The sequence below is a fragment of the Trachemys scripta genome, chromosome 1 (assembly GCF_013100865.1).
Source record: "Trachemys scripta elegans isolate TJP31775 chromosome 1, CAS_Tse_1.0, whole genome shotgun sequence".
NCBI classification, from domain to species: Eukaryota; Metazoa; Chordata; order Testudines; family Emydidae; genus Trachemys; species Trachemys scripta.
In genome coordinates this window covers 15,200,294-15,224,574 of record NC_048298.1, presented here as the reverse complement: position 1 = coordinate 15,224,574, position 24,281 = coordinate 15,200,294, and the positions used below count along the sequence as shown (strand labels likewise).

General features: G+C 47.8%; 1 protein-coding gene across 9 annotated transcripts in view; it reads left to right on the top strand.

The window, feature by feature from the left end:
- The window catches only part of FRMD4A (FERM domain containing 4A), a 552,359-nt gene that overhangs the window by 324,082 nt on the left and 203,996 nt on the right, over positions 1–24,281 (top strand). Inside the window, exon 1 of one of the 9 annotated variants that reach the window (XM_034765190.1) lies at positions 11,602–12,082. The exons of the other annotated variants lie outside the window; for them this stretch is intronic. The gene's annotated coding sequence lies outside the window, so the exon portion shown is untranslated. Of the gene's footprint in view, positions 1–11,601; positions 12,083–24,281 lie in introns of those variants that run through there. 9 annotated transcript variants of the gene reach the window in all.

The following is a 24,281-nucleotide window of genomic DNA, read 5'->3' as shown; positions in this document are numbered from 1 at the left end:
TTTATTATACTGACTCTCTGAAAATGTCAAGCTCTGCTTTCTTCCTCCTCTAGTTCCCCGAGATCCGTTCTGTATAGTCTGTGTGAAAACTGATCTGATGCCCTGCAGGCATGTTTTGTCCAAAGCCAAACTCTCCCTCTTCCCCCCACTTTCCTCCTTTGCACTCCCAGGACTTAAGGAAACTAGTGGAAGAATGGGATGGAAGTAAAGAGGCATAGTTTTCTCAGAAGTTTAACATTTCTGGGTAAGTGTTAACTGGAAACATCTTGTGGGCAATGCAGCCAATTTGGAGATCGTCCCAGCCTGAAATACGCTGCTCTGTGGCACTCAGTATTTATAGCTTCTATCTCCTGAATCGTTTACAGGCCATCCAGTCCATATCCAGCTACATGAATGAGGTGCCGTTTATGACGGATTCCATTTCACGTTTCTGAATGAGTCATCTGTGGTTTCTGTGTGGTTGGTTCGGGCTCTCGGTATCTAACCATGTCAGAAAGACAATTCATTCCAGGCTATTACTGAACACAAATGAGATAGGAGGGGACTGGCTTGGTAACAGCGTATGGAACTTTTCACCTCTTGGTTGCTGGCTCAAATCCAGGCCCACGAGAGTGACAGCTGATGGAAGTTCAGACCTGAGAACTCCTTGGTGGGATGTGTGTAATGAGAGGGTCATCTCAGTCCAGTTCCTAATTTCCTAGTGTAGAGGATGGTTTGCCACATAGCAACAATGACACTTGTTGGCAGTCTCAACGGACAGGCCAAGGCATATGGGCATGAAACAGAACTGTCTCTACCCGTCCTGCCTCTACCCATACTACCCCTGTTCTGTCATTATTGAACCGAGAGCTGAGGAGCACATTAAGCCCTGCTATAACCATGTGCAATGTCCATTGACTTCAATGGGAGCTGCTTCCACGTACACCAGGGCTGAACGTGGTCCTTACTCTCCAGGGCTGTCTGTCTGATTCCGTTCATTAATGGTAAGCAGCGGCATTGTCCAGTGGACACCTGGCAATGCAGTAACCAGTTCCATTCCTACCTCTGCCACAGACTCACTCTGTGGCCTTTTCAAAAAGTGTCTAAGTCCCATTTTCAAAAGTAACTTGGTGACTTAGATCCTCAAAGGTATTTAGGTGCCTAACTCATTGATTTCAATGGGAGTTAGGCACTGAAATATCTGAGAGGATGTGGGCCATGGGAGCATCAACTTCCAATGAGATTTAGGCTCCTAAATGCCTACATCACTTTTTAAAATGTGACAGGCTCCTAAATCACTTAGTAACACTTCACCTCCTTGTGCCTCAGTGTCACCATCTGTCACATGGGGATAATGACATTCTCTTTAGCAAAGTCCTTTAAAGTCTATGGATGCAAAGCACTCTAAGTATTATTTCATTATGTGACATTTCGTCTAACCCCCTTCTTACTAGTTAATGCAGTTCTGGCATATGCAATATTCATAAGGCTGGAAATACACTTCTGAAAACACTAGAAATGCTCATGGAATGGCCTCACATTTGGATAGCACCCACAGGCCTAGCATCAGGTTCCATGTAAAGCATGTCGATGCTTTAATCTTTGCTAACGAGAATGGAAATGATTGTCAACATTTTTTTTCTCTCTCATGAGGCCATTGTGTGTTTTTGTAACTTTATTATCAGAAAGCAATAACAAGCAACTGGTGTGTTGTTGTTTTTGAGTCTGGGAATCTGCTTGCTAGATGCTTCCCTCGGCATATTTTAAAGTTAAATATTTGGGTTGCTGTTCCCTTTTCAGGTCCTGCCATGATACAAACTGGCTGGAGCAAGAACGAGCTACGGCCTGGTTCTAATCATTCTGGTGACTGTAGCTTAGACGAGTCCAGACTAAACGGTTGTTACGTAGTTTCATTGTTTGGGTATTGACAGCCCCCAGAGACCTTGTGAAGCTATGGAAACTTCTTGAAGAAAAATATTGTTGCTATTGCTTTTGAATTATACTAGGCCGTTTAAAGAGGTTTGAGCATAAGGTGAATAGTCACACTTGGAAGAATTATTGTTAGGTAACTCTGCATTTCAATACATATGTCCATGAGAAGCGGCGGGGACAAGTAGTTTCAGCATTGGGATTAAGGGTCATGAATCCTGGCTTTATTGTGGGCTCTGCTGCTAGCTCAGGGGGTAATGTTAGGCAAGTTTCTAGGCCTCTCTGTGTTTGCCCATGGGGATAACACTTCCCTACCTCTCAGGGGTATTGCAAAGCGTAGTTAATCGATATTGTGCAGTGCTCTGCAATGTTTGGATTAAAGGGACTACATAAATGACAACTCTTGTTTCTGTTTATGTGAGGGACTCTGTATACCGTTCTCTACTATCACTGCTGATTGATTTGTCTGAGACTGGGAAACGGGAAAGAACACTGACCTTCAAAACAAATTATTTCCCACTGCTTTACTGTTTTCTGTGTGCCCCGCCTTTCCCACTGACCGCTGTCCCCGCAACATTGTTCTTCTAGAGATCTGAATCCACGGCTTCTGGGTCCTATAACACCCCAATATTAAGGCACCCCAAATCAGTGGCCAACAGAATGAGTGAAAACGTTGGTCCTGGTTCTTCCTTGGGAACCTATCTTCTGTCCTGCAGGCTCTGAGGTTACATGTACTGTTTCTTTAAATCTGAAGCAAGAAGCCAGTCAGGACCAGGCTGTGGAAAGTTCTAGGCAGCAGCTCTGCAGTGAAGGTTTGGGGATAATGCTGCTCTCCTTAGTCTAAGAGAGTTCCGTGTCCATTGTTAGCGGGAAAAGCAACTGGGTCTGCACCCCTTCCTTGTTGCCACATGGCAGAGGCAATGCATGTTCCTTCCTTTGCAGCAGTGCAAGACGCAGCCTCCATTTCTAGGCCTCCTTTTTGCACAAACGTGATGTTATCTCTGCTCTGACTAGACAGTTATTTAAGGGCACAAATGCTGAATCATGACTGTGAGGATGCAGAAAATGGCTCAGAAGTGAGTCCCACATTCTTCGACCATGGGATGGTGTTCCAAGAAGGAGGAGTGCTAGGCAGAGATGGGCTCCACCTAACGAAGAGAGGGAAGAACATCTTCGCAAGCAGGCTGGCTAACCTAGTGAGGAGAGCTTTAAAGTAGGTTCACCGGGGGAAGGAGACCAAAGCCCTGAGGTAAGTGGGGAAATGGGATCCCGGGAGGAAGCGCAAGCAGGAGAGTGCAAGAGGGGAGGACTCCTGTCTCAGACTGAGAAAGCAGGACGATCAGCGAGTTATCTTAACTGCCTATACACAAATGCAAGAAGCCTGGGAAATAAGCAGGGAGAACTGGAAGTCCTGGCACTGTCAAGGAACTATAATGTGATTGGAATAACAGAGACTTGGTGGGATAACTCGCATGACTGGAGTACTGTCATGGATGGTTATAAACTGTTCAGGAAGGACAGGCAGGGCAGAAAAAGTGGGGGAGTTGCATTGTATGTAAGAGAGGAGTATGACTGCTCAGAACTCTGGTATGAAACTGCAGAAAAACCTGAGAGTCTCTGGATTAAGTGTAGAAGTGTGAGCAACCAGGGTGATGTCATGGTGGGAATCTGCTATAGACCACCAGACCAGGGGGATGAGGTGGACGAGGCTTTCTTCTGGCAACTAGCAGAAGTTACTAGATCGCAGCCCTGGTTCTCATGGGAGACTTTAATCACTCTGGGATCTGCTTGGAGAGCAATACAGCGGTGCAAAGACAATCCAGGAAGTTTTTGGAAAGTGTAGGGGACAATTTCCCGGTGCAAGTGCTGGAGGAACCAACTAGGGGCAGAGCTCTTCTAGACCTGCTGCTCACAAACAGGGAAGAATTAGTAGGGGAAGCAAAAGTGGATGGGAACCTGGGAGTCAGTGACCATGAGATGGTTGAGTTCAGGATCCTGACACAAGGAAGAAAGGAGAGCAGCAGAATACGGACCCTGGACTTCAGAAACGCAGACTTTGACTCCCTCAGGGAACTGATGGGCAGGATCCCCTGGGAGAATAACATGATGGGGAAAGGAGTCCAGGAGAGCTGGCTGTATTTTAAAGAATCCTTATTGAGGTTGCAGGAACAAACCATCCCACTGTGTAGAAAAAATAGCAAATATGGCAGGTGACCAGCTTGGCTTAACAGTGAAATCCTTGCTGATCTTAAACACAAAAAAGAAGCTTACAAGAAGTGGAAGATTGGACAAATGACCAGGGAGGAGTATAAAAATATTGCTCAGGCATTCAGGAGTGAAATCAGGAAGGCCAAATCACACTTGGAGTTGCAGCTAGCAAGGGATGTTAAGAGTAACAAGAAGAGTTTCTTCAGGTACGTTAGCAACAAGAAGAAAGTCAAGGAAAGTGTGGGCCCCTTACTGAATGGCGGAGGCAACCTAGTGACAGAGGATGTGGAAAAAGCTAATGTACTCAATGCTTTTTTTGCCTCTGTCTTCACGAACAAGGTCAGCTCCCAGACTGCTGCACTGGGCAGCACAGTATGGGGAGGAGGTGACCACCCCTTTGTGCAGAAGAAGTGGTTCGGGACTATTTAGAAAAACTGGACGAGCACAAGTCCATGGGCCGGATGCGCTGCATCCAAGGATGCTAAAGGAGTTGGCTGATGTGATTGCAGAGCCATTGGCCATTATCTTTGAAAACTCATGGCGATCGGGGGAGGTCCCGGATGACTGGAAAAAGGCTAATGTAGTGCCCATCTTTAAAAAAGGGAAGAAGAGGATCCGGGAAACTACAGGCCAGTCAGCCTCTCCTCAGTCCCTGGAAAAATCATGGAGCAGGTCCTCAAGGAATCAATTCTGAAGCACTTAGAGGAGAAGAAAGTGATCAGGAACAGTCACCATGGATTCACCAAGGGCAAGTCATGCCTGACTAACCTAATTGCCTTCTATGACGAGATAACTGGCACTGTGGATGAGGGGAAAGCAGTGGATGTGTTATTCCTTGACTTTAGCAAAGCTTTTGATACGGTCTCCCACAGTATTCTTGCCAGCAAGTTAAAGAAGTATGGGCTGGATGAATGGACTATAAGGTGGATAGAAAGCTGGCTAGATTGTCGGGCTCAACGGGTAATGATCAATGGCTCCATGTCTAGTTGGCAGCCGGTATCAAGCGGAGTGCCCCAAGGGTTGCTCCTGGGGCCGGTTTTGTTCAGTATCTTCATTAATGATCTGGAGGATGGCATGGACTGCACTCTCAGCAAGTTTGCAGATGACACTAAACTAGGAGGAGTGGTAAATACGCTGGAAGGTAGGCATAGGATACAGAGGGACCTAGACAAATTAGAGGATTGGGCCAAAAGAAATCTGATGAGGTTCAACAAGGACAAGTGCAGAATCCTGCATTTAGGATTGAAGAATCCCATTCACTTTACAGACTAGGGACCGAATGGCTGGGCAGCAGTTCTGCAGAAAAGGACCTAGGGGTCACAGTGGACGAGAAGCTGGATATGAGTCAACAGTGTGCCCTTGTTGCCAAGAAAGCTAACGGCATTTTGGGCTGTATAAGATGCGGCATTGCCAGCCGATCAAGGGACGTGATCATTCCCCTCTATTCGACATTGGTGAGGCCTCATCTAGAGTACCATGTCCAGTTTTGGGCTCCACACTACAAGAAGGATGTGGAAAAATTGGAAAGAGTCCAGCAGAGGGCAACATGACTTATGAGGAGAGGCTAAGGGAACTGGAATTGTTTAGTCTGCAGAAGAGAAGAATGAGGGGGGATTTGATAGCTGCTTTCAACTACCTGAAAGGGGGTTCCAAAGAGGATGGATCTAGACTGTTCTCAGTGGTAGCAGATGACAGAACAAGGAGTAATGGTCTCAAGTTGCAGTGGGGGAGGTTTAGGTTGGATATTAGGAAAAACTTTTTCACTAGGAGGGTGGTGAAGCACTGGAATGGGTTATCTAGGGAGGTGGTGGAATCTCCTTCCTTAGAGGTTTTTAAGGTCAGGCTTGACAAAGGCCTGGCTGGGATGATTTAGTTGGGAATTGGTCCTGCTTTGAGCTGGGGGTTGGACTAGATGACCTCCTGAGGTCCCTTCTAACCCTGATATTTTATGATTCTATGATTCTAAAGCTTTCTGCATTCGTGTTTGCTGTGGCCCTCTTTTAGGCGACCTTCCCCCGCGTTTGGGCTTTAGCAGATTGTGGGAGGGTATTATGTCTGCAAGGAGAGGGTGGGCTGAGGTTGTAGCAGTGACATGGCCAGTAGATTCACATCTACGTGGATGCACTAGCTAGCCATTACACCTGCAGAGAAGAAGGATGCTCCAGTGGTTATTATGTTAGCCTGGGTTTCAGGAGACCTGGGTTCAATTTCTTGCTCTGCCTCAGACTTCCTTGGACAAGTCACTTGGTCTCTCCCTGCCTTAGTTCCCCACCTGTAGAATGGCAGTAATAGCAGTGTCCTACCACAGAGAGGCGGTGTGGGGATCGAGATATTAATGTCTGGGAGGTGCTCAGATACTCTGGAGATGGGGGCCATGTAAGTACCTAAGCTAGATAAATGGCCTTGCATTAGCGATAAGCGCTTCTGGTGTGGGCCAGGGGGAAAGATCCTTTCCCATCTTGATGCCTGGCCAGTGCCCAGCCCGTTTACTTAGGGCCCTGTGCAGAAGGGAGAGGATTTGGGCCATTGTCAGTTGGCATTTGCAGCCCAGGATAATGAAAATCCCCCACGTTGCACTGAAATGTGCAAATTGCACTTCCGGGCTGACTGAACCTCACCTTCCAGTGAAGCTTTGTTACTGTACATGAAGTGAATCATTTTTCAATTAGAGGCTTCCACTGTCTCTTGCCATTTCTTTAACACAAAAGCCGTGCCTTCCCACTGTGAACAGAATAATGCACTGCCAGGATGTGGTTCGGTATGTACGTGGAGGGTGGCTGTGTCAGGAGAGGATGGCTTTCAGTCAAAGGCTGCTTTGAGATGCAGGGAGATGGGTGAGGGAAAGTAATTTGGGGCTTTTCTAATTGAAGTAGCTGCCTAATTGAGGGTGAAATCCATTGGCCTGGCACGTTCCTGTGCTGGAACAAGCCTGAGCAGACACTTGCATGGTGAGTGATGTCATGAGACGGATTTACCTTTCCTTATCACTGATTTTTGAGGAGAGAGGGGCTGGGGATGCTCTTACCATCCTGCGCTCGACTAGATTTAGCATGGCATTCAGAGTCAAGGCCAGTGAGGGCTGACGTTCAGGTCCTGAGCTATTCTGGCAAGATTTCCGGTCGAGGCGGTGGAACAATTTGTATAGTGGGGGTGCTGAGAGCCATTGAACCAAACTGTAAACCCTGCATATGATTGAAGCAACTTCAAGCCAGGGGGTGCAGCAGCACCCCTACTTCCAGCACCTGTGTTTCTGTTCCCCTCTACCACAAATACCAAAAATCTCTTGAGATCAGCTTTCTAGTGAGATTTCGGCCATTTTGGGCTGCAGCCAATGAGAATCCAGAAAATAGGACCTTCCCTTTCATCCAACCCGGGTGAAAACTGTGGGAGGATGGGTCTGAATCTGACCCGTCCCTGAAAGGATGAGGTGAAAGTTCTGGTCCAGCTTCATCTAAATTTGGAGACAATACTATAAAATGGGGAAGATCCATTTCCAAAGCAACTGCACACGGGACCAAATCAGCTGACGTTTGTGGTGTTGCCCCATAAACAAAAAGCAGGGCTATACGCTGTATCAGTGGTTCTCAAACTCTGGGTTGAGACCCCAAAGTGGGTCGCCAGGACCAGTATTAGACTCGCTGGGACCCATGGCTGAAGCCGAAGCTTGAGTGCTTTAGCCCGGGGCAGTGGGGATCGGGCTCCGCCCCTTCTTCCCCCACCCAGGGTCATGCAGTAATTTTTGTTGTTAGAAGTGCAGTGAAGTTTGAGAACCGCTGCGCTGTATTAATTGGCATCCCCATTTAGGTCCATCTCGTCTAGCAAGAAAGCAGGTTGGCACCAGCAGGTCAGGTGCTGCACTGCTTATAAAACAGGAGGTGACCACTCCTGAAAATGCCGCTCCTGTTGCCTCAGACTCTGCCTGCGCTGGCTCCTCACATGCCAGCGTGCCTGGTTCCACAAGCACTGCCGCTGCTCCTCTCAGTCTGCTCAACAGCGTGATCGGAGCAGCCTCCTTCGGGACTGTTCCATCTCCCTGGGGAGTTCAGCAACAGCTTCTATTCCCCTGGGTGGGCAGGTCTGACGCACGCTGGAGCACCTGGCTGAGAAACCATCTGAAAATGGGACACGCTGAACTGGGAAAGAGCCTGTCTTCTCCTGCCTCTCGTCGGGGGTGGCTTTCCGCCTTCTTGCGGTGTCCTCCTCCTCCTGTCTCCTGGCTAGGAAGTTTATGGGGGAGGAAGCAGAAAGGCTCTCTCAGACACTGCAGTGTTAAGGGGCCAGGCTGTGCATGCCTGCCTGCCCTCTCTCTGCTGCTCTGGGCTCTGCCCTCTGGAGCCATATCCAAAGCAGGGAGGTGAGTCCCACGCTCAGCTTTCGGCTCCTCTCCCCCCAGGGCCGGCTCCAGGGTTTTGGCCGCCCCAAGCAGCCAAAACCAAAAAAAAAAAAGCCACGATCGCGATCTAAAAAAAGCCGCGATCGCGATCTGCGGCGGCAATTCGGCGGGAGATCCTTCACTCCCAGGCGGAGTGACTGACCCTCCGCCGAATTGCCGCCGAATACCTGGAACTGCCGCCCCTGTCTGGAACGGCCGCCCCAAGCACCTGCTTGAGAAGCTGGTGCCTGGAGCCGGCCCTGTCTCCCCCACCTCCTCCCCACGTTGGCCCTTAGCGCTCGGAGGGCATAATCACTTTTCTACTTATTTAAACAGTGCCAGCAGCAGCCTGGGGTGGAGAGATTGGGGCAGGGTTTGGAGACCCCAGCGCGAGCATGGCTGCATCTAGATGTGCTACGCCATTTCACAAAGCCCAGACCACTAAGCCCTGGAAACAGGGACCAGTCTGGCCACGCTGAGCTGCATCTTCTGAGCGTGAAAATGGGCCATCTCTGATCAGGGCCGGCTCCAGGGTTTTGGCCGCCCCAAGCAGCCAAAAAAAAAAAAAAAAAGCCGCGCTCGTGATCTGCGGCGGCAATTCGGCGGAAGGTCCTTCGCTCCGAGCGGGAGTGAGGGACCGTCCGCCGAATTGCCGCCGAATAGCTGGACCTGCCGCCCCCCTCCGGAGTGGCCGCCCCAAGCACCTGCTTGCCAAGCTGGTGCCTGGAGCCGGCCCTGACTCTGATAATACTCTTACGTAGCACCTTTCATCCGTTGATCTGTCGGTGCTTTACAAAGGAGGCCAGCACTCTTCTTGCCATTGGTCAGATGGTGAAACTGAGGCACAGAGCAGTGAAATGACTTGACCACGGTCACCCAGCAGAGGTGGGAATAAAACCAAGTTCTCTTGGCTAGCCCCACTTTAGGAATCCGAATGATTCTAAAGGAATCAATCTTTGTTCAAACCCAGTCACTATTCAAAGGACCAGGGCTATCATGCTGGGGAGGAGACACTGTGTTTTCTCCTACAGAACAAAAATTGTATCCCTGCGCTAAGTGCAAAACTGAACTCAGCCTGAGCTGCAAGGAGCACCTCTGTCATATAAAATAAATAGACAATTTCTGTAAAAGCCTGATTCTCATATTTTCCTCACATCAAAACAGTGCTATTTCTGGAAAGCATTTCCCACTAGAGTTGCTGTGAAACGCTCGACAACAGCTACTGCTCAGCAGTTACCTTGCAGGAGAAACTCCAGTCCTCAAAGGGAAATGGTGAGAAGCAAATGTGGAAACTCCCTTACTAAGAAAAGGAAAAACAGCCTCCAGTATTTTACAGCCATCACTCCAAACGCTACAGGTAAACTGTAGTGGTTTGGACCAAATTTCACATGGGCTTAGATCACGGGTGGGCAAACTTTTTGGCCTGAGGGCCGCATTGGGTTTCCAAAATTGTATGGAGGGCCGGTTAGCAGGGGCTGTGCCTCCCCAAACAGCCAGGCGTGGCCCAGCCTCACCTCCTATCTGACCCCCTCCCCCTCCCCCGCTTCTCACCCCCTGACATCCCCCAGGACTCTTGCCCCATCCAACCCTCCCTGTCCGCCCCCAGATCCCCTGCCCCTGACTTTCCCCCGCTGCCCCATCCAACCCCCCCTCTTCTTCCTGACTGCCCCCTGGGGACCTCTGCCCCCATTCAACCCCCCTGTTCCCCACCCTCTGACTGCCCTGATCCCTGTCCACACCTCCACCCCCTGACCAACACCCCGAACTCCCCTGCCCTTTCTCCAACCCCCCCGCTACGTGCCCCCTTACCGCGCTGCCTGACGCACCGGTGGCTGGCGGCGCTACAGTCACGCCGCCCAGAGCACCAGGACAGGCAGCCGTGCCGCCCAGCTGGAGCCTGCCACGCCCCCGCGCAGCACAGAGCACCGGGTCAGGCCCCGGCTCTGCAGCTGTGCTGCCCCAGGAGCTTGCAGCCCCGCCGCCCAGAGCATAGCACCAAGCTGAGGCTGTGGGGGAGGGGGAACAACAGGAGAGGGGCTGGGTGCTAGCCTCCTGGGGCAGGAGCTCAGGGGCCAGGCAGGAGGGTCCCGTGGGCCGGATGTGGCCCGTGGGCCGTAGTTTGCCCACCTCTGGCTTAGATTAAGGTGACCAGACGTCCCAATACTGGGGTTTTATCTTATATAGGACCCTATTATCCCCTTCATCTCCCCCTCTCCATCCTGATTTTTCTCACTGGTTGCCTGGTCACCCTATCTTAGGTCTGGTCTGTACAGTGTCTGCACTGATTTAACTGTTTCACTTAGGGGTGTGATTTTATACTGGTATGGTTATACCGGTACAACCCCTAGTACGGGCACAGTTATACTGGCATAAAGGTGCCTTTTCCTGTTATCGTTTATTCCTCTTCTCATACAGGAATAGCTAGACTGGTCTAAGCACTGCAGCCACACTAGGGAGCTTGTACCTTTTTATACTGGGATAGTTAAAGTGGTACAAAAACTATGTGTAGACAATCCCTTAGACAGGATACAGCCCCACACTGCCGCGTCTTTGAATCAGGCTGCTGCTGCTTTTCCAAGGCTCGGGGCTTCCTGAGCGAAGGATTTCTTTGGGCTTGTGCTCCTTGATTTGTTCGCTCCTCTTCCTTTTCCTTAGGAATATTTTCACCGACTCAGCATAGCTCCTTCCTGCTGCTAGCATAATTCAAGACATAACTTTGCCGTGACTGCAGATGCCGGAAAGGAAATTGAAAGATTAACAAGTCCAGGCTGCTTCTCTCCCCCCCCCGTCTTCTCATGATTATTATTATTTAAAGGTGTGAGTGTGTTGGGCATTGTAGGGAAATCCACATACACCCCCGCCATACTGCCTATCTTTCATCTCCCTTCCCAGGTTTGGCATTAGTCATAAACCCAGATGTTAGAAGGCAGAGCTCAGCAGATCACCAGATGAATATACTCGCACGCTGCTTGGAAGGGTTCATATGTTTCACATGACCCAGCGTCAGTTGCTGATGCTTCCCCCCACCTCTCTTCCCCCCTCTCTCCCTCTCACACACACCCAGAGCCAGCCTCCTTTCATTTAAAGTGTGTTTTTGCCTGCACGTGAGCCATTCATCCGAAAAGCTCTAGAAGCAAAGCCTGCAGAAGGGCTAGTGGTTTGCAGCTGCTCCCATGCTTGTCTGGTGGCATGTTCTGCATGTGTGAAATCTTGCAGTGTTGCAAGCAGGTTTGGGGTTTTGGTTTTTTTCTTCTCCCCCACTCTCTCTTGCTAAGCTGCTGAGGATGGAGATTGCTGTGGTTCGCTCTGGATCGCCGCCAGTGTCTATCTAAGAGACCGTTAGCCGGGAGATGGGATGTGGTAGCATTGTGGAACTCCTTGCAGACACACACACAGAGGGAGGGGAGAGAAGAGGAGAAAAGGGCTGTGCCTGCCTCCTAGCGAACCACACAGAGGAGGAGGGACAGGGAAATGGATGCTGCTTGTTAGGCCATAGGCCTGCTTAATCTGGATTTAATGGGATGCTTTTTTCTGTGGACAATCTGGTTGAAATCTGAAGTGCTGCTGCTGCCGCTGAGGTGAAAAAAAAGAAAGGTAACGTGTGCCTTTGTTTTCAGATGGGGACTTCGGTGGGGCCATGGCTTGTGCTGCATATTTAAAATGCTGTTGGAAGAACAGCTCAAAATAGATCTTTTATCTCTTATCATGTGTAATTAAAAACAAATCTCTCTATAAAATACAAGGGCTTCCCCTCCCCCACTGATCTGAAATGGAGAGACAGAAATGTGTGTGTTTGCAGGGGGTTAAAAATGAATAAATGTTGTGTTCCAGAAGCAGAGGTGCTAGCAGTATGAATCCATTGGGGGTGGGGAGCAGGGCTTTGGGAGGTGGAGATGTTTGAATTCAGACAAATCTGGATGCATGCTTCCATTGACTGCTAAGATGGACTGTTCTTTCTACATTCCAAATGGCTGCAGCAAGTTAAATGCAGAGCTGGGGGTTGCAAAAGCAAAGCCCCAGAAATATTTTCACTTCAAGCATGCTCCTCTTCCTAGATTACAGCAGAAAAGTTGCTACATATGAAGTCTAGAAATGGCAAATAAATGGCCCTGTTTCTAATCTCCTGTGCATATAACTGTATGCACTGCAAATGGGTACAAGTAAGATTGTTTTCTCGACTGCATTGTTAACCCTGTTTGCTGCTGGGGGAGAATTAGAAAAGTAGATTTGAGCATCTAATGCAAAATTTCCAGGAGAGACAATTGTTTCTAATAATAGCTCTGGCACTGGTTTAGTAATACACATCCAGGCGCGTGAGTGATCCAGCAATACTTGTTCGGAGACAACCCAGGTTGTGGAGAAATGTGAACCGCAGCCTTTAAAACATTGTCCTGAGTAAAGTAAAAATAGCTGCACTTAGACATCTTTTAAATGGAAAGGGGAGTATTGTGTATGTTTGTATGTTCTGTGTGGCACTTAATGGCTCACCACGGAGCTTATAGTTAAAGTGCACATGCCTTTTTCTAAAGCTACGGAGCCTTATTCGGCTTTCCCTTGTCCCAGTTTTATACCAGTGTAACTCCACTGACTTCAACTCACTTCTTCTGGATTCACACTACTCGGATTTTGTGAACAGCCCTGAGGATGTGTGTAGTGCAAGGAATTGGGAGCTCTGATTTGTGTGACCGTGCTGTTTTCCCTGCCGAAAACTGAATCCCTGGCACCAGAGAGATCTTGATGGTGCTAAACTAGAAGATTGATTCTCTTTCGCGTTCTGGGGATGGCAGAGGGCCCACAAGGAGGGCTGCTGTGTGAATAGCTGACTGCACACTGTTTGAACCCGTTGCTTGCTGCTGACCCTGGCAATGTTACTGTGTTTTGGCTCAGGATGGCTGCTCAGAGCTACTTGTTCTAACCTTTCTGGCACAAGTTACCAGAAGCTTATCCTCTGCTGAAAACGTGCAGCAAGGAATATTTTAGAAAAGAGACACAGTAGAGCCATGCTGATTCATACCAGCTGAGGATCTTGCCCCAACATGTCAGAACTATTTGGGGTTTGTCCTTTCTCAATAATCTTGGGTCCATTTGTAATTTTTTTTAATACCACTAAGGTTCGGTGGCAAAGCAGTTCTTTCAAGCAGCTTTTCATGGTAGTTTGGTTTGGGATGTAACCTTTAAGAACAGCATAATCAACCCATGCACAGCAGCGTATGGGGGGCCTGCTGCTGCTCCCATTCCAATCTTCCATTGATTTCATTGGTGCAGGAATAAACCCAAACTGGTGAGTGCTTGTAAATTGCCCTATGCTATAGCAGGAAAAGCCGCTGGTGGGGTACAGTTTCAGCAGCAGACCAGTCTGATCATTTTCTGCCATTGAACATGGAGTTTATTTAAGCACAAAGCGTGCGGAGGGCACTGTGGCAGAAGCCGTTGGTGGCTGTTGCTTCCTTTAATTAGAGACAATATTTGAAATGCATGGGAATCAACATCAACCTGAGCTGCTAACGGGAACTGTATTTTCTGCAAAGTAAGGGATCAGTCAGGAGGGGAGGAAAATGGCAGAAATTACTATTCGTAGTTCCCAGGGACTTGTCGTCATGTACAGTGCTGCAGCAGCACCGCTGTCACACCTTAGTGAAGACACTACTACATCAACGGGAGAATTTCTCCATCAGCATAGTTTATCCATCTCCCCGAGATGCGGTAGCTATGTTGACGGTAGAAGCTCTCCTGTCGACCTAGCACTATTGACACCGGGATTTTGTTCACACCCTGGAGTGACGTAGTTATACCAATGTAAGTTTGTATCATAGAATCATAGAATATCAGAGTTGGAAGGGACCTCAGGAGGTCATCTAGTCCAACCCCCAGCTCAAAGCAGGACCAATCCCCAACTAAATCATCCCAGCCAGGGCTTTGTCAAGCCTGACCTTAAAGACCTCTAAGGAAGGAGATTCCACCACCTCCCTAGGTAACCCATTCCAGTGGTTCACCACCCTCCTAGTGAAAAAGTTTTTCCTAATACCCAACCTAAACCTCTCCCATTGCAACTTGAGACCATTACTCCTTGTTCTGATACATCCCTCGATCTGCTGGCAATGCTCCTACTTATACAGCCCAAAATGCCGTTAGCCTTCTTGGCAACAATGGCACACTGTTGACTCATACCCATCTTCTCGTCCACTGTACCACCTAGGAACTGCTGCCTAGCTGCTCAGTCCCTAGTCTGTAGCAGTGCATGGGATTCTTCCATCCTAAGTGCAGGATTCTGCACTTGTCCTTGTGGAACCTCATCAGATTTCTTTTGGCCCAATCCTCTAATTTGTCTAGGTCCCTCTGTAGCCTATCTCTACCTTCCAGCATATCTACCACTCCTCCCAGTTTAGTGTCCTCTGCAAACTTGCTGAGAGTGCGGGAGTGCAGTCCACACCATCCTCCAGATCATTAATGAAGATATTGAACAAAACCGGCCCCAGGACCGATCCTTGGGGCACTCCGCTTGATACCGGCTGGCAACTAGACATGGAGCCATTGATCACTACCCATTGAGCCCGATGATCTAGCCAGCTTTCTATCCACCTAATAGTCCATTCATCCAGCCCATACTTCTTTAACTTGCTAGCAAGAATACTGTGGGAGACCGTATCAAAAGCTTTACTAAAGTCAAGGAATAACACGTCCACTGCTTTCCCCTCATCCACAGAGCCAGTTATCTCGTTATAAAAGGCAGTTAGGTTAGTCAGGCATGACTTGCCCTTGGTGAATCCATGGTGACTGTTCCTGATCATTTTCTTCTCCTCTAAGTGCTTCAGAATTGATTCCTTGAGGACCTGCTCCATGATTTTTCCAGGGACTGAGGTGAGGCTGACTGGCCTGTAGTTCCCCGGATCCTCTTCTTCCCTTTTTTAAAGATGGGCACTACATTAGCCTTTTTCCAGACATCTGGGACCTCCCCCGATCCTTAGTCTGCAAGTGAGGAGTCAGCTACTCAGCAGGAGTAAGTCTGGCTGGATTTAGCCCTGTGAGAATGTAAAATAAACCCTTGTGCTCTAGGTAAAGTTGCTTTTTAAGACACATGCTAGGATTGTGGTACCTGTGCTATTATGAAAACGTTGCTAGGTACAAGAGTGATCACTGGTTTAGTGAGGAATTATTAACCACTCTTGATCTGATAGGCATCTTCTAGTGCTCTCCTCCCCAGGCACTCTGAATTTATTAATGGAGAGTGAAAATTTTCAGCTACTACATCCTGTGAGCTGACTGTCAAATCATATAGGGCCTCATCCAACATCCATAGAAATTAGTGAGAGCCTTGCCATTGATTTCAGTGGCCATTGGATCAAGCCTTTACAGGTGATATGACACGTGACAGCACAACTTTATATGTACAGCATCTTCCATACAAACAGTACCCCACAATATTTTACAGACTTAAAGACCGCAGCGAGGCGGAAAAATAGGATGATGGTTATTGCTGTTGGTTAGTATTTGTATAATACCAGGAGAGTCTTGGGGGCTTAAATAACCGCAGAGGGAGAGTAAAACCACAGGGTATAGACAGGAGAGGAAAGATCCATTGAAATGAGATGGAGAGTCATTGCAGTGGAAATGACGGCTGTGGCAGGAGCTGCAGTGGAGGAGGCTATCGCACCGAGCAAGGTGTGATGTGAAAAGAGGCCAGTGATAGACAGCCGTGGAGAGGACAGAGAACAAGGTCGATGAGGAATGGGGTGATGATGAAAGTGTCTTGGTTTATATGAAAGGAATGTAAGAGTTAGATGGGTTCAGTATTCAGCAGCATCTCCTGAAGATGGTGCCTGATCTTTCACCGGGGCTAAGAAGGGCTGGACTGGATCAAATGTGGATTGCAATCCACCAGGCAATGCCTTGGTGCTGCAGGAAGTGGTGTTGGGGACGGAGTATATAACAACCTCTTGGCACGTGCACTTTGCAAAGTATGAGCACTAGTTGCTTAGTCCTCCCAAGCCCCCTTCCAAGCTAGGTCCGTGAATATCAGTATTACCCGCTTTACAGATGGGGAAAATGGAAGAAGAAAAATGATTCTCTGTGGCCTTATAGTGGAGTTTAGGTGTCCCAGCTTCCTGGTATTGAGATCTATCCACTAGAGACCACAACTGATTGCCAAAGCGCTCTTCTCTCTGATTCAGTACTGAATAGAGGCTCCCGTGTGGTGGGTGGGGGGACGCTGTCATGTTGATGAACTACAAACACAAGGAGTTTGATTCTCTCTTCCTCTGTTCCAAGCCACTTTTGCACTCTGGCTCCTTATGGGGCAGCTGGGGGCCTGATGACCTACTTCTTTGGCTACAACAGCCCCCTAAGGGCTGTTCACTAGATGAGTCACTGGAGCATGGTGTGCTCTGGTCATGATCACTTCCCTATTACACCCCCTATTCCAGGGCTGTCATAGAGATGTTCCAGCAGCTCCATGAAGTATCCCTGTACAATGGGTGTATTCCCAGGGGGCTCCTGTTTAAATCCCTGGAGGAACTTAAAACACAAGAGAGAACCGAACCCAGGGTCTTGGCCTCTTTTGGTGCTTAAAGAGCCCATTGCGCTTTTCATAAGAGTAGGAATGTTCCAAATTCCATTTCAGCTAACTAGACACTTTCTGCATTAAATTCCCACTGCAATTTTCGATTGGATATGGCTTTCTTCTTTGCTTCTTTGCTGTTGTGGAATGTTGCCTCATGCTGGTTGCTGCGTTTCACCCCAGAGGTGGCTACCTTTTACGTGCTGGTGATGAAGTGACCCTTTTGTCCTTTACCTGCTTCACTGGGGTGTTGTATGACTTAATTAAGCAAAGTTTGTAAAGTTCATTGAAATCACCAAACAAAGAACTTTATATAAAAGCGAAGTATTACTATTACAATGCTTCACACCTAGTCTAGAAGGCGAGCTGCAGTATTTGTAAAAATAAAACACGCTGGAAATGATTCAAAACAATTGCTAACCCATTTCGTCCCATATAAGTCCTTACGCGATGTGATTATTGTAGGAGTGTGTGAATGCTTTTAGACAATGAATGCTATGCTGGCAAATGTGCAAGGCTTTGATTCTGTGTTTAGATTTTTCTTTCTTAGAAGTTCAAAATCTCTCAATCAAAATAAATCCACTCTTGTTTTAGTTTCCTAGCCACATGGGTTCCAGGGTGGCTAGAGCCATACCACACACACTGAACTATCATCGGTATCCTGTCCGTCTGTGCTGAAAGCACCAGTATAGTCAGGAACAGCTCTGCCAATCGCAGAGCAGCAAAACATCTGACCCTAATGCTGTTAGACAGCATTTGCATAGGACAAGTCTACTGTGAAAACTGCCGTATCAAGCAAATGGTTTTCAGAATCAGCACAAAATCCTGTAGTCAAAAATCTTCACAACAGCACTTTCAATTAAGCTTCCTAAATCCCAAACCAAACAACCTCTCCATCCCCTTTATTATCAGCGTGCGCCTACCCTACACAATGTCACAGAGAATCTCTCCAGTTTTTACCATATTCATTTGTTACTGAAACTTTACTCCCGTCAGCGAGAGACTGTAGATCACACTGTTTTTTAAAGGTCTGTTTTGCCCTTGATATATACATGAATGGTAACTCTTATTAGCATCGCTGAAATTCTATGTTGGGTTTCTCTAGGGTACCCGTCACCATGGTACCCAACAGCCACGTATGCTTTTGTATCAAGGGGGAGATTGGACCCCTTCATTTTCAAATGAAATATTTGCTGTAGAGGACGAGGGTGTCTTAGGGGATTTGTAATAAGATATGGTGCCTGGTTTATATACGCGCACGCACAACCCAATGATGAAGCAAGCTGGAGAAAAGCAAATTGCTAAGGCTCCTCCTATAGCTTCTTGTGATGTTAAAGTTGTTGGGATTAAAAAAACAAACAAACTCTGGAGAGGTTTAGACGCCATGGGAAATTCTATAGCCATTTAGGAAACGGTGACATGGCAACAGAAGGCTTCCACTTGGACTCATGCAGCAAGATGAAATTGGATGGGGGAGGGGAGATGTATACCTGAGCGAGACCGTGGAGATTTGGAGGCCATCCAGAAGCATCTGGGAAGCATTAGAAAGTTCGGCCTGGATCAAACATGCTGCATGAGAACAGGAGGAAACTCATTGAAATGGTCTTTCTTTAATCATTAGAGATTCTGGGGCCTCTCCCCGCTTAGGCACGGAATGGATCAGTGTGGCAGAAGTTAGGCACTAATCAGTTTCAAACAGTGTATAGTATTCTTCACTTCCTGTCCCAAACTCTTGTGTAGTGTTGCTGTGCGCTGTTATATAGCCGCTGTAGTTCGCTCCCGAAGTGGGTGCATGTCACTGGTGGGTAAAGTGATTGCTATCCTGAGTACAAGATCCTGTCATTGCTGGGGGCACGAAGCAGGGACTGTAGAGGTACTGGCTGTGTGTCCAGCAAACTGTCTTCCCCTCTGCATCTCTGCTACTGGGCTGGCCACACTTGCAGCTCTTATCAGGGACATAGCCAGGCCCACCCAAATCTGAGCAGGGGTCTAGTGCTGCCACAATGGCCTGGCGTGTCACTCGGGCACCTGAACTCCAGGACCTGGGCCTGCCCTTCAGCTCTGGCAGCTCTGCCTTGCCATTTTCTGAGCCAGCCCATGCACATGCCCACCTCGGCAGGTGAAGCCCCGTGTCTGGGAGCACTAGGGCTAGGAAGAGGGTGTGGCGTCGGGGGAGAAGCTGAGCGAGCAGGTGCTTGGGGGCTGCCTGTTGGCCCGTGGCGCTCTCCGCACAGCTCATCCCCTGCACAGCGGAAGGCAGCAGGGAGGCCGGTCTCTCTGCAGAGCTCCCAGGAGAGGATGCACTTTGCTGGGCAACTCAGTACAGAGTCTGGGCCAAGTTGCGCCCACAGGCACGCCCCTGTTCATGCCCCCACAGCGCAGCTGGAGCTGACCTGGCACAGGGGCCGTACAGCCCTCAGGAGACGCAAGCCCCCGGCTGAAGGCCAGCAGCTCATACCCCGCAATGAGGCAACGGCTCCTTCTCTTCCCCTGCTGCAGAGTCAGGGCACAGCCGAGGGGACCAGCAGTCCCTGCCCCGGCCAGGCTGCACAGCCAGCCGGCATGGCCAGTGGGCAGCACAGTCTGTCATTGCCCGTCCACCCTAAAGTCGGGGCCCACCCAAATTTCCACTTCTAGCTACGCCACTGGCTTCTACGCAAAGGCTGCTCAGGACTAGCGCATCTGTGGGAGCTGGCCCTCACAAAGGGAGAGTGGGGAGAAGGCAGGACCACACCTCACAGCCTGCACTCCCCAGCCAGTAGCGTTGTGTGTATGCAGAGGGGCAGCACGTCCCTCCCCTCAGGGAAGTATTGTGCCCATAGAAAAGTGATAATGCGTCCCAGGAGCTCCCACTGGGGCGGGGCAGCTCTGTCCCAATCCCAGCTCAGAGCTGAGCCTGAGTGGCACAGTCCAGCCCACAGTACGGAGACAGGCCCAGACCAAAACTGCATTGAATCGTGTAATACAGAGCTGGAAGGGACCTCAGGAGGTCACCTAGTCCAGCCCCCTGTGCTGAGGCAGGATCAACTGAACCTAGACCAACCCTGATAGGTGTTTGTCCAACCTGTTCTTAAAAACCTCCAGTGTTTGGGATTCCACAACCTCCTTTGGAAGCCTATTCCAGGGCTTAACTACCTTTATTGTTTGAAAGCTTTCCCTAATATCTAACCTAAATCTCTCTTGCTGAAGATTAAGCCCATTACTTCTTGTTCTACCTTCAGTGGACCTGGAGAACAATTGATCACAGTAAGACCTCTGTATAACAGCCCCTAATATATTTGAAGACTGTTCTCATAGACTCATAGACTCATAGACTTTAAGGTCAGAAGGGACCATTATGATCATCTGGTCTGACCCCCTGCATGCCGCAGGCCATAAAACCGTCCCTACCCCTTCCCTGGACTCTGCTGTTGAAGTCCCCAATCCTGTTTTAGGTGACTTCAATCGGCAGAAACCCTCCTGCTAGAGATCCCTGCCCCATGCTGCGGAGGAAGGCGAAAAACCTCCAGAGGCTCAGCCAATCTGCCCTGGAGGAAAATTCCTTCCCGACCCCAAATATGGCGATCAGTAAGACCCCGAGCATATAGGCAAGAGTCTCCAGCCTGACCCCTGTCAGCCATTATACAATTTACCTACCATTTCTTGGTTTTCCTTGACTACTATGTTTTACCATTAAACCATTCCCTCCATAAATTTATCTAACTTAATCTTAAAACCAGACAGGTCCGTCGCCCCCACCGTTTCCCTCGGAAGGCCGTTCCAATATTTCACCCCTCTGACGGTCAGAAACCTTCGTCTAATTTCAAGCCTGAACCTCCCCACGGCCAGTTTATATCCATTCGTTCTCGTATCCACATTAGTACTAAGCTGGAATAATTCTTCTCCCTCCCTCGTATTAATCCCTCTAATATATTTAAAGATAGCAATCATATCCCCCCTCAGCCTTCGCTTTGTCAGACTAAACAACCCAAGCTCCTCTAGTCTCTTTTCATACGACAGGTTTTCCATTCCTCTGATCATCCTAGTGGCCCTTCTCTGCACCCGTTCCAGTTTGAGTTCATCTTTTTTAAACATGGGAGACCAGAACTGCACACAGTACTCCAAATGAGGTCTCACCAGCGCCTTGTACAACGGAAGCAGGACCTCCTTATCCCTACTAGATATACCTCGCCTAATGCATCCCAAGACAGCATTGGCTTTTTTCACCGCCACGTCGCATTGTCGACTCATAGTCATCCTGCGGTCTACTAGGACCCCTAGGTCCTTCTCCTCTTCCGTTACTTCTAACCAATGCGTCCCCATCTTGTAACTAAAATTTTTATTAGTCATCCCCAAATGCATCACCTTACACTTTTTACTATTAAATTTCATCCTATTCCTGATACTCCAATTCACAAGCTCGTTCAAGTCTCCCTGCAGGATATCCCTATCCTCCTCCGAATTTACAACGCCTCCCACCTTCGTATCATCCGCAAACTTTATCAGCCCACTCCTGCAATCGGTTCCGAGGTCAGTTATAAATAGATTAAATAAAATGGGTCCCAAAACCGAACCTTGAGGCACTCCACTAGTAACCTCCCTCCAACCCGACAATTCACCCTTTAATACGACCCGCTGCATTCTCCCCATTAACCAATTCCTTATCCACCTCTGGATTTTCATATCGATCCCCATGTTTTTCAGTTTAACCAATAATTCCTCATGGGGTACAGTATCAAACGCTTTACTGAAATCCAGGTATATTAGGTCCACCGCATTTCCCTTATCTAATAAATCCGTTACTTTCTCAAAGAAGGAGATCAGATTCGTTTGGCACGATCTGCCCTTCGTAAAACCATGTTGTAATTTATCGCAATTGCCACTAACCTCCAGGTCCTCAACTAGTTTCTCTTTCAGAATTTTCTCTAACACCTTGCACACTACAGATGTTAAACTAACAGGCCTGTAGTTACCCGGATCACTTTTTTTCCCTTTCTTGAAAATAGGAACCACATTAGCTATTCTCCAGTCTAACGGGACCACCCCCAGTCTTCTTTTCACAAGACTAAACATGTCCAGTTTTTTAAACCTTTCCTTGTAGGTCAGGTTTTCTAACCTTTTCTTATTTTTGTTGCTCTCCCCTGGACTCTCTCCTATTTGTTCACATCTTTCTTACATAAGAACATTAGAATGGCCATACTGGGTCAGATCAAAGGTCCGTCTAGCCCAGAATCCTGTCTTTCAAAAGTGACCAATGCCAGGTTCTTCAGAGGGAATGAACAGAACAGGTATTCAAGTTCTTAAAGAGTGGTGACCAGAATTGATCACAGTACTCCAGCTGAGGCCTCAGCAGTGCCGAGTAGAGCGGGAAAATTATCTCCCTGGTCTTCCATAAAACATTCCTGTTAAAACACACCACAATAATAGTTGCCTTTTTTTGCAACTACATCACATTGTTCACTCATATTCAATTTGTGATCTACTATAATCTCCAGCTCCTTTTCTGCAGTGCCACCACCTAGCCAGTTATTCTCCATTTTGTAGATGTGCATTTGATTTTTCCTTCCTAAGTGTAGTACCTTGCACTTGTCTTTATTGCATTTCAACTTGTTGAATGCAGACTAATTCTCTAGTTTGTCATGGTCATTTTGATTCTAATCCTGTCCTCCAAAATGCTTGCAACCCCTCCCAGTTTGGTGTCATCTGCAAATTTTATAAGCATACTCTTCACTCCATTAGCCAAGTCATTAATGAAAATATGGAATAGTACTGGACCCAGGATTGATCCCTGCACGACCCTACTAGATACACCTTCCTAGTGTGATAGTGAACCACTGCTAACTACTCTTTGAGGATGGTCTTTCAACAAGTTGTGCACCTACCTTATAGTAATTTCATCTAGACCACAGCTCTCTAGTTTGCTTATGAGAATGTCACGTGGGCCTGTGACAAAAACCTTATTAAAATCAAGATAGATCACGTCTCCTGCTTCCCCATTATCTAATAGGCCAGTAACCCTGTGTAAGAAGGAAATTACTGGTAGTTTGGTTTGGCATGATTTATTCTTGACAAACCTATGCCGGCTATTCCTTATAAACCTATTATCCTCCGGGTGCTTACAAATTGATAGTTTAATCATTTGTTCCAATATCTTTCCAGGTAGAAATTCCAATCTGTAGCCAAAGTTTGCAGCTTGGCCCTGTCTCTAATAAAGCATGTAGGACTTTGACAGTAAGTCCCGCATCCTTAAGTCCAATACACTCTGCATGCTTCCCTGTCCTTCTTGTAATACAGTTTGATACAAGTTTCAGGGCTATGGTGCATAGCATCATCTGGTGTAGATACATTGACTTCTATGAAGCAGCATCCACTTATGCTAGCTGAAGATCTGGCCCTGTGAATTAAATATATGGTACAGTTACTGAAAGCCTGTGTTGTGAATAACCCCAAACAGCCTACTCAGCTAATAAAAGCAACTACACCACCTACATGTGTGAATGTGTAGCAGTACAATAGACACAACAGACAGTACTGAAATGGGTATTTTAAGAATTAAGTCCCGATTTGCCCTTCAAGAATAATTCACACATTCTGTTGCTTCCAGCATCTGGGTCAGTTTAGTCAATCTCCTAGGAACCCACATTGATTTTTTTTTTTCCTGCAGATCACATTAGTTTCAACCACAAAGAAATTGTCCTGTTCTCCTGTATAATTAAGCCAAACTTCCTGCAAACATTTTCTCATTAGGCTGGTTTGTTCTCTTGTAAAAATTACCGCCTGGTCCACATCCACAAAGGAATTATACTAGGAGACATTTGTGGAAAACATGATGAGGTAAAAGGCTGGTGATATCAAAAAGATTTGATTTTGTTGATGATTTGTTAAAAAGAATTAAGTCAGCCGTAGAAGACGTCAAGAGCTACTCAGACGCCTTCGGAGAAAAGAATTTATTATGAATTATATTACATTAGTGTCTAGATTTCCTAAGCAAGATCCAGACCCACTGTACAAACATGTAGTGAGGCACAGTCCTGACCCAGAGAGCTTACAGTCTAAGTAGACAAGCCAGAAAAAGGGTGGGAAGGGCCATAAAGAAGTGAAGTGACCTGACAACTGGTGAGGTGAGACCACTGCCTAGCGTGCTGACTCCTTGTGCTTCCCCATCTGTCTGTATCCAGCTGTTGTCTCTTGTCTTATACTTAAACTGTAGCTCTTTGGAGCAGGCACCGCATGTTCTGTTTGTACAGCCCCCAGCACAGT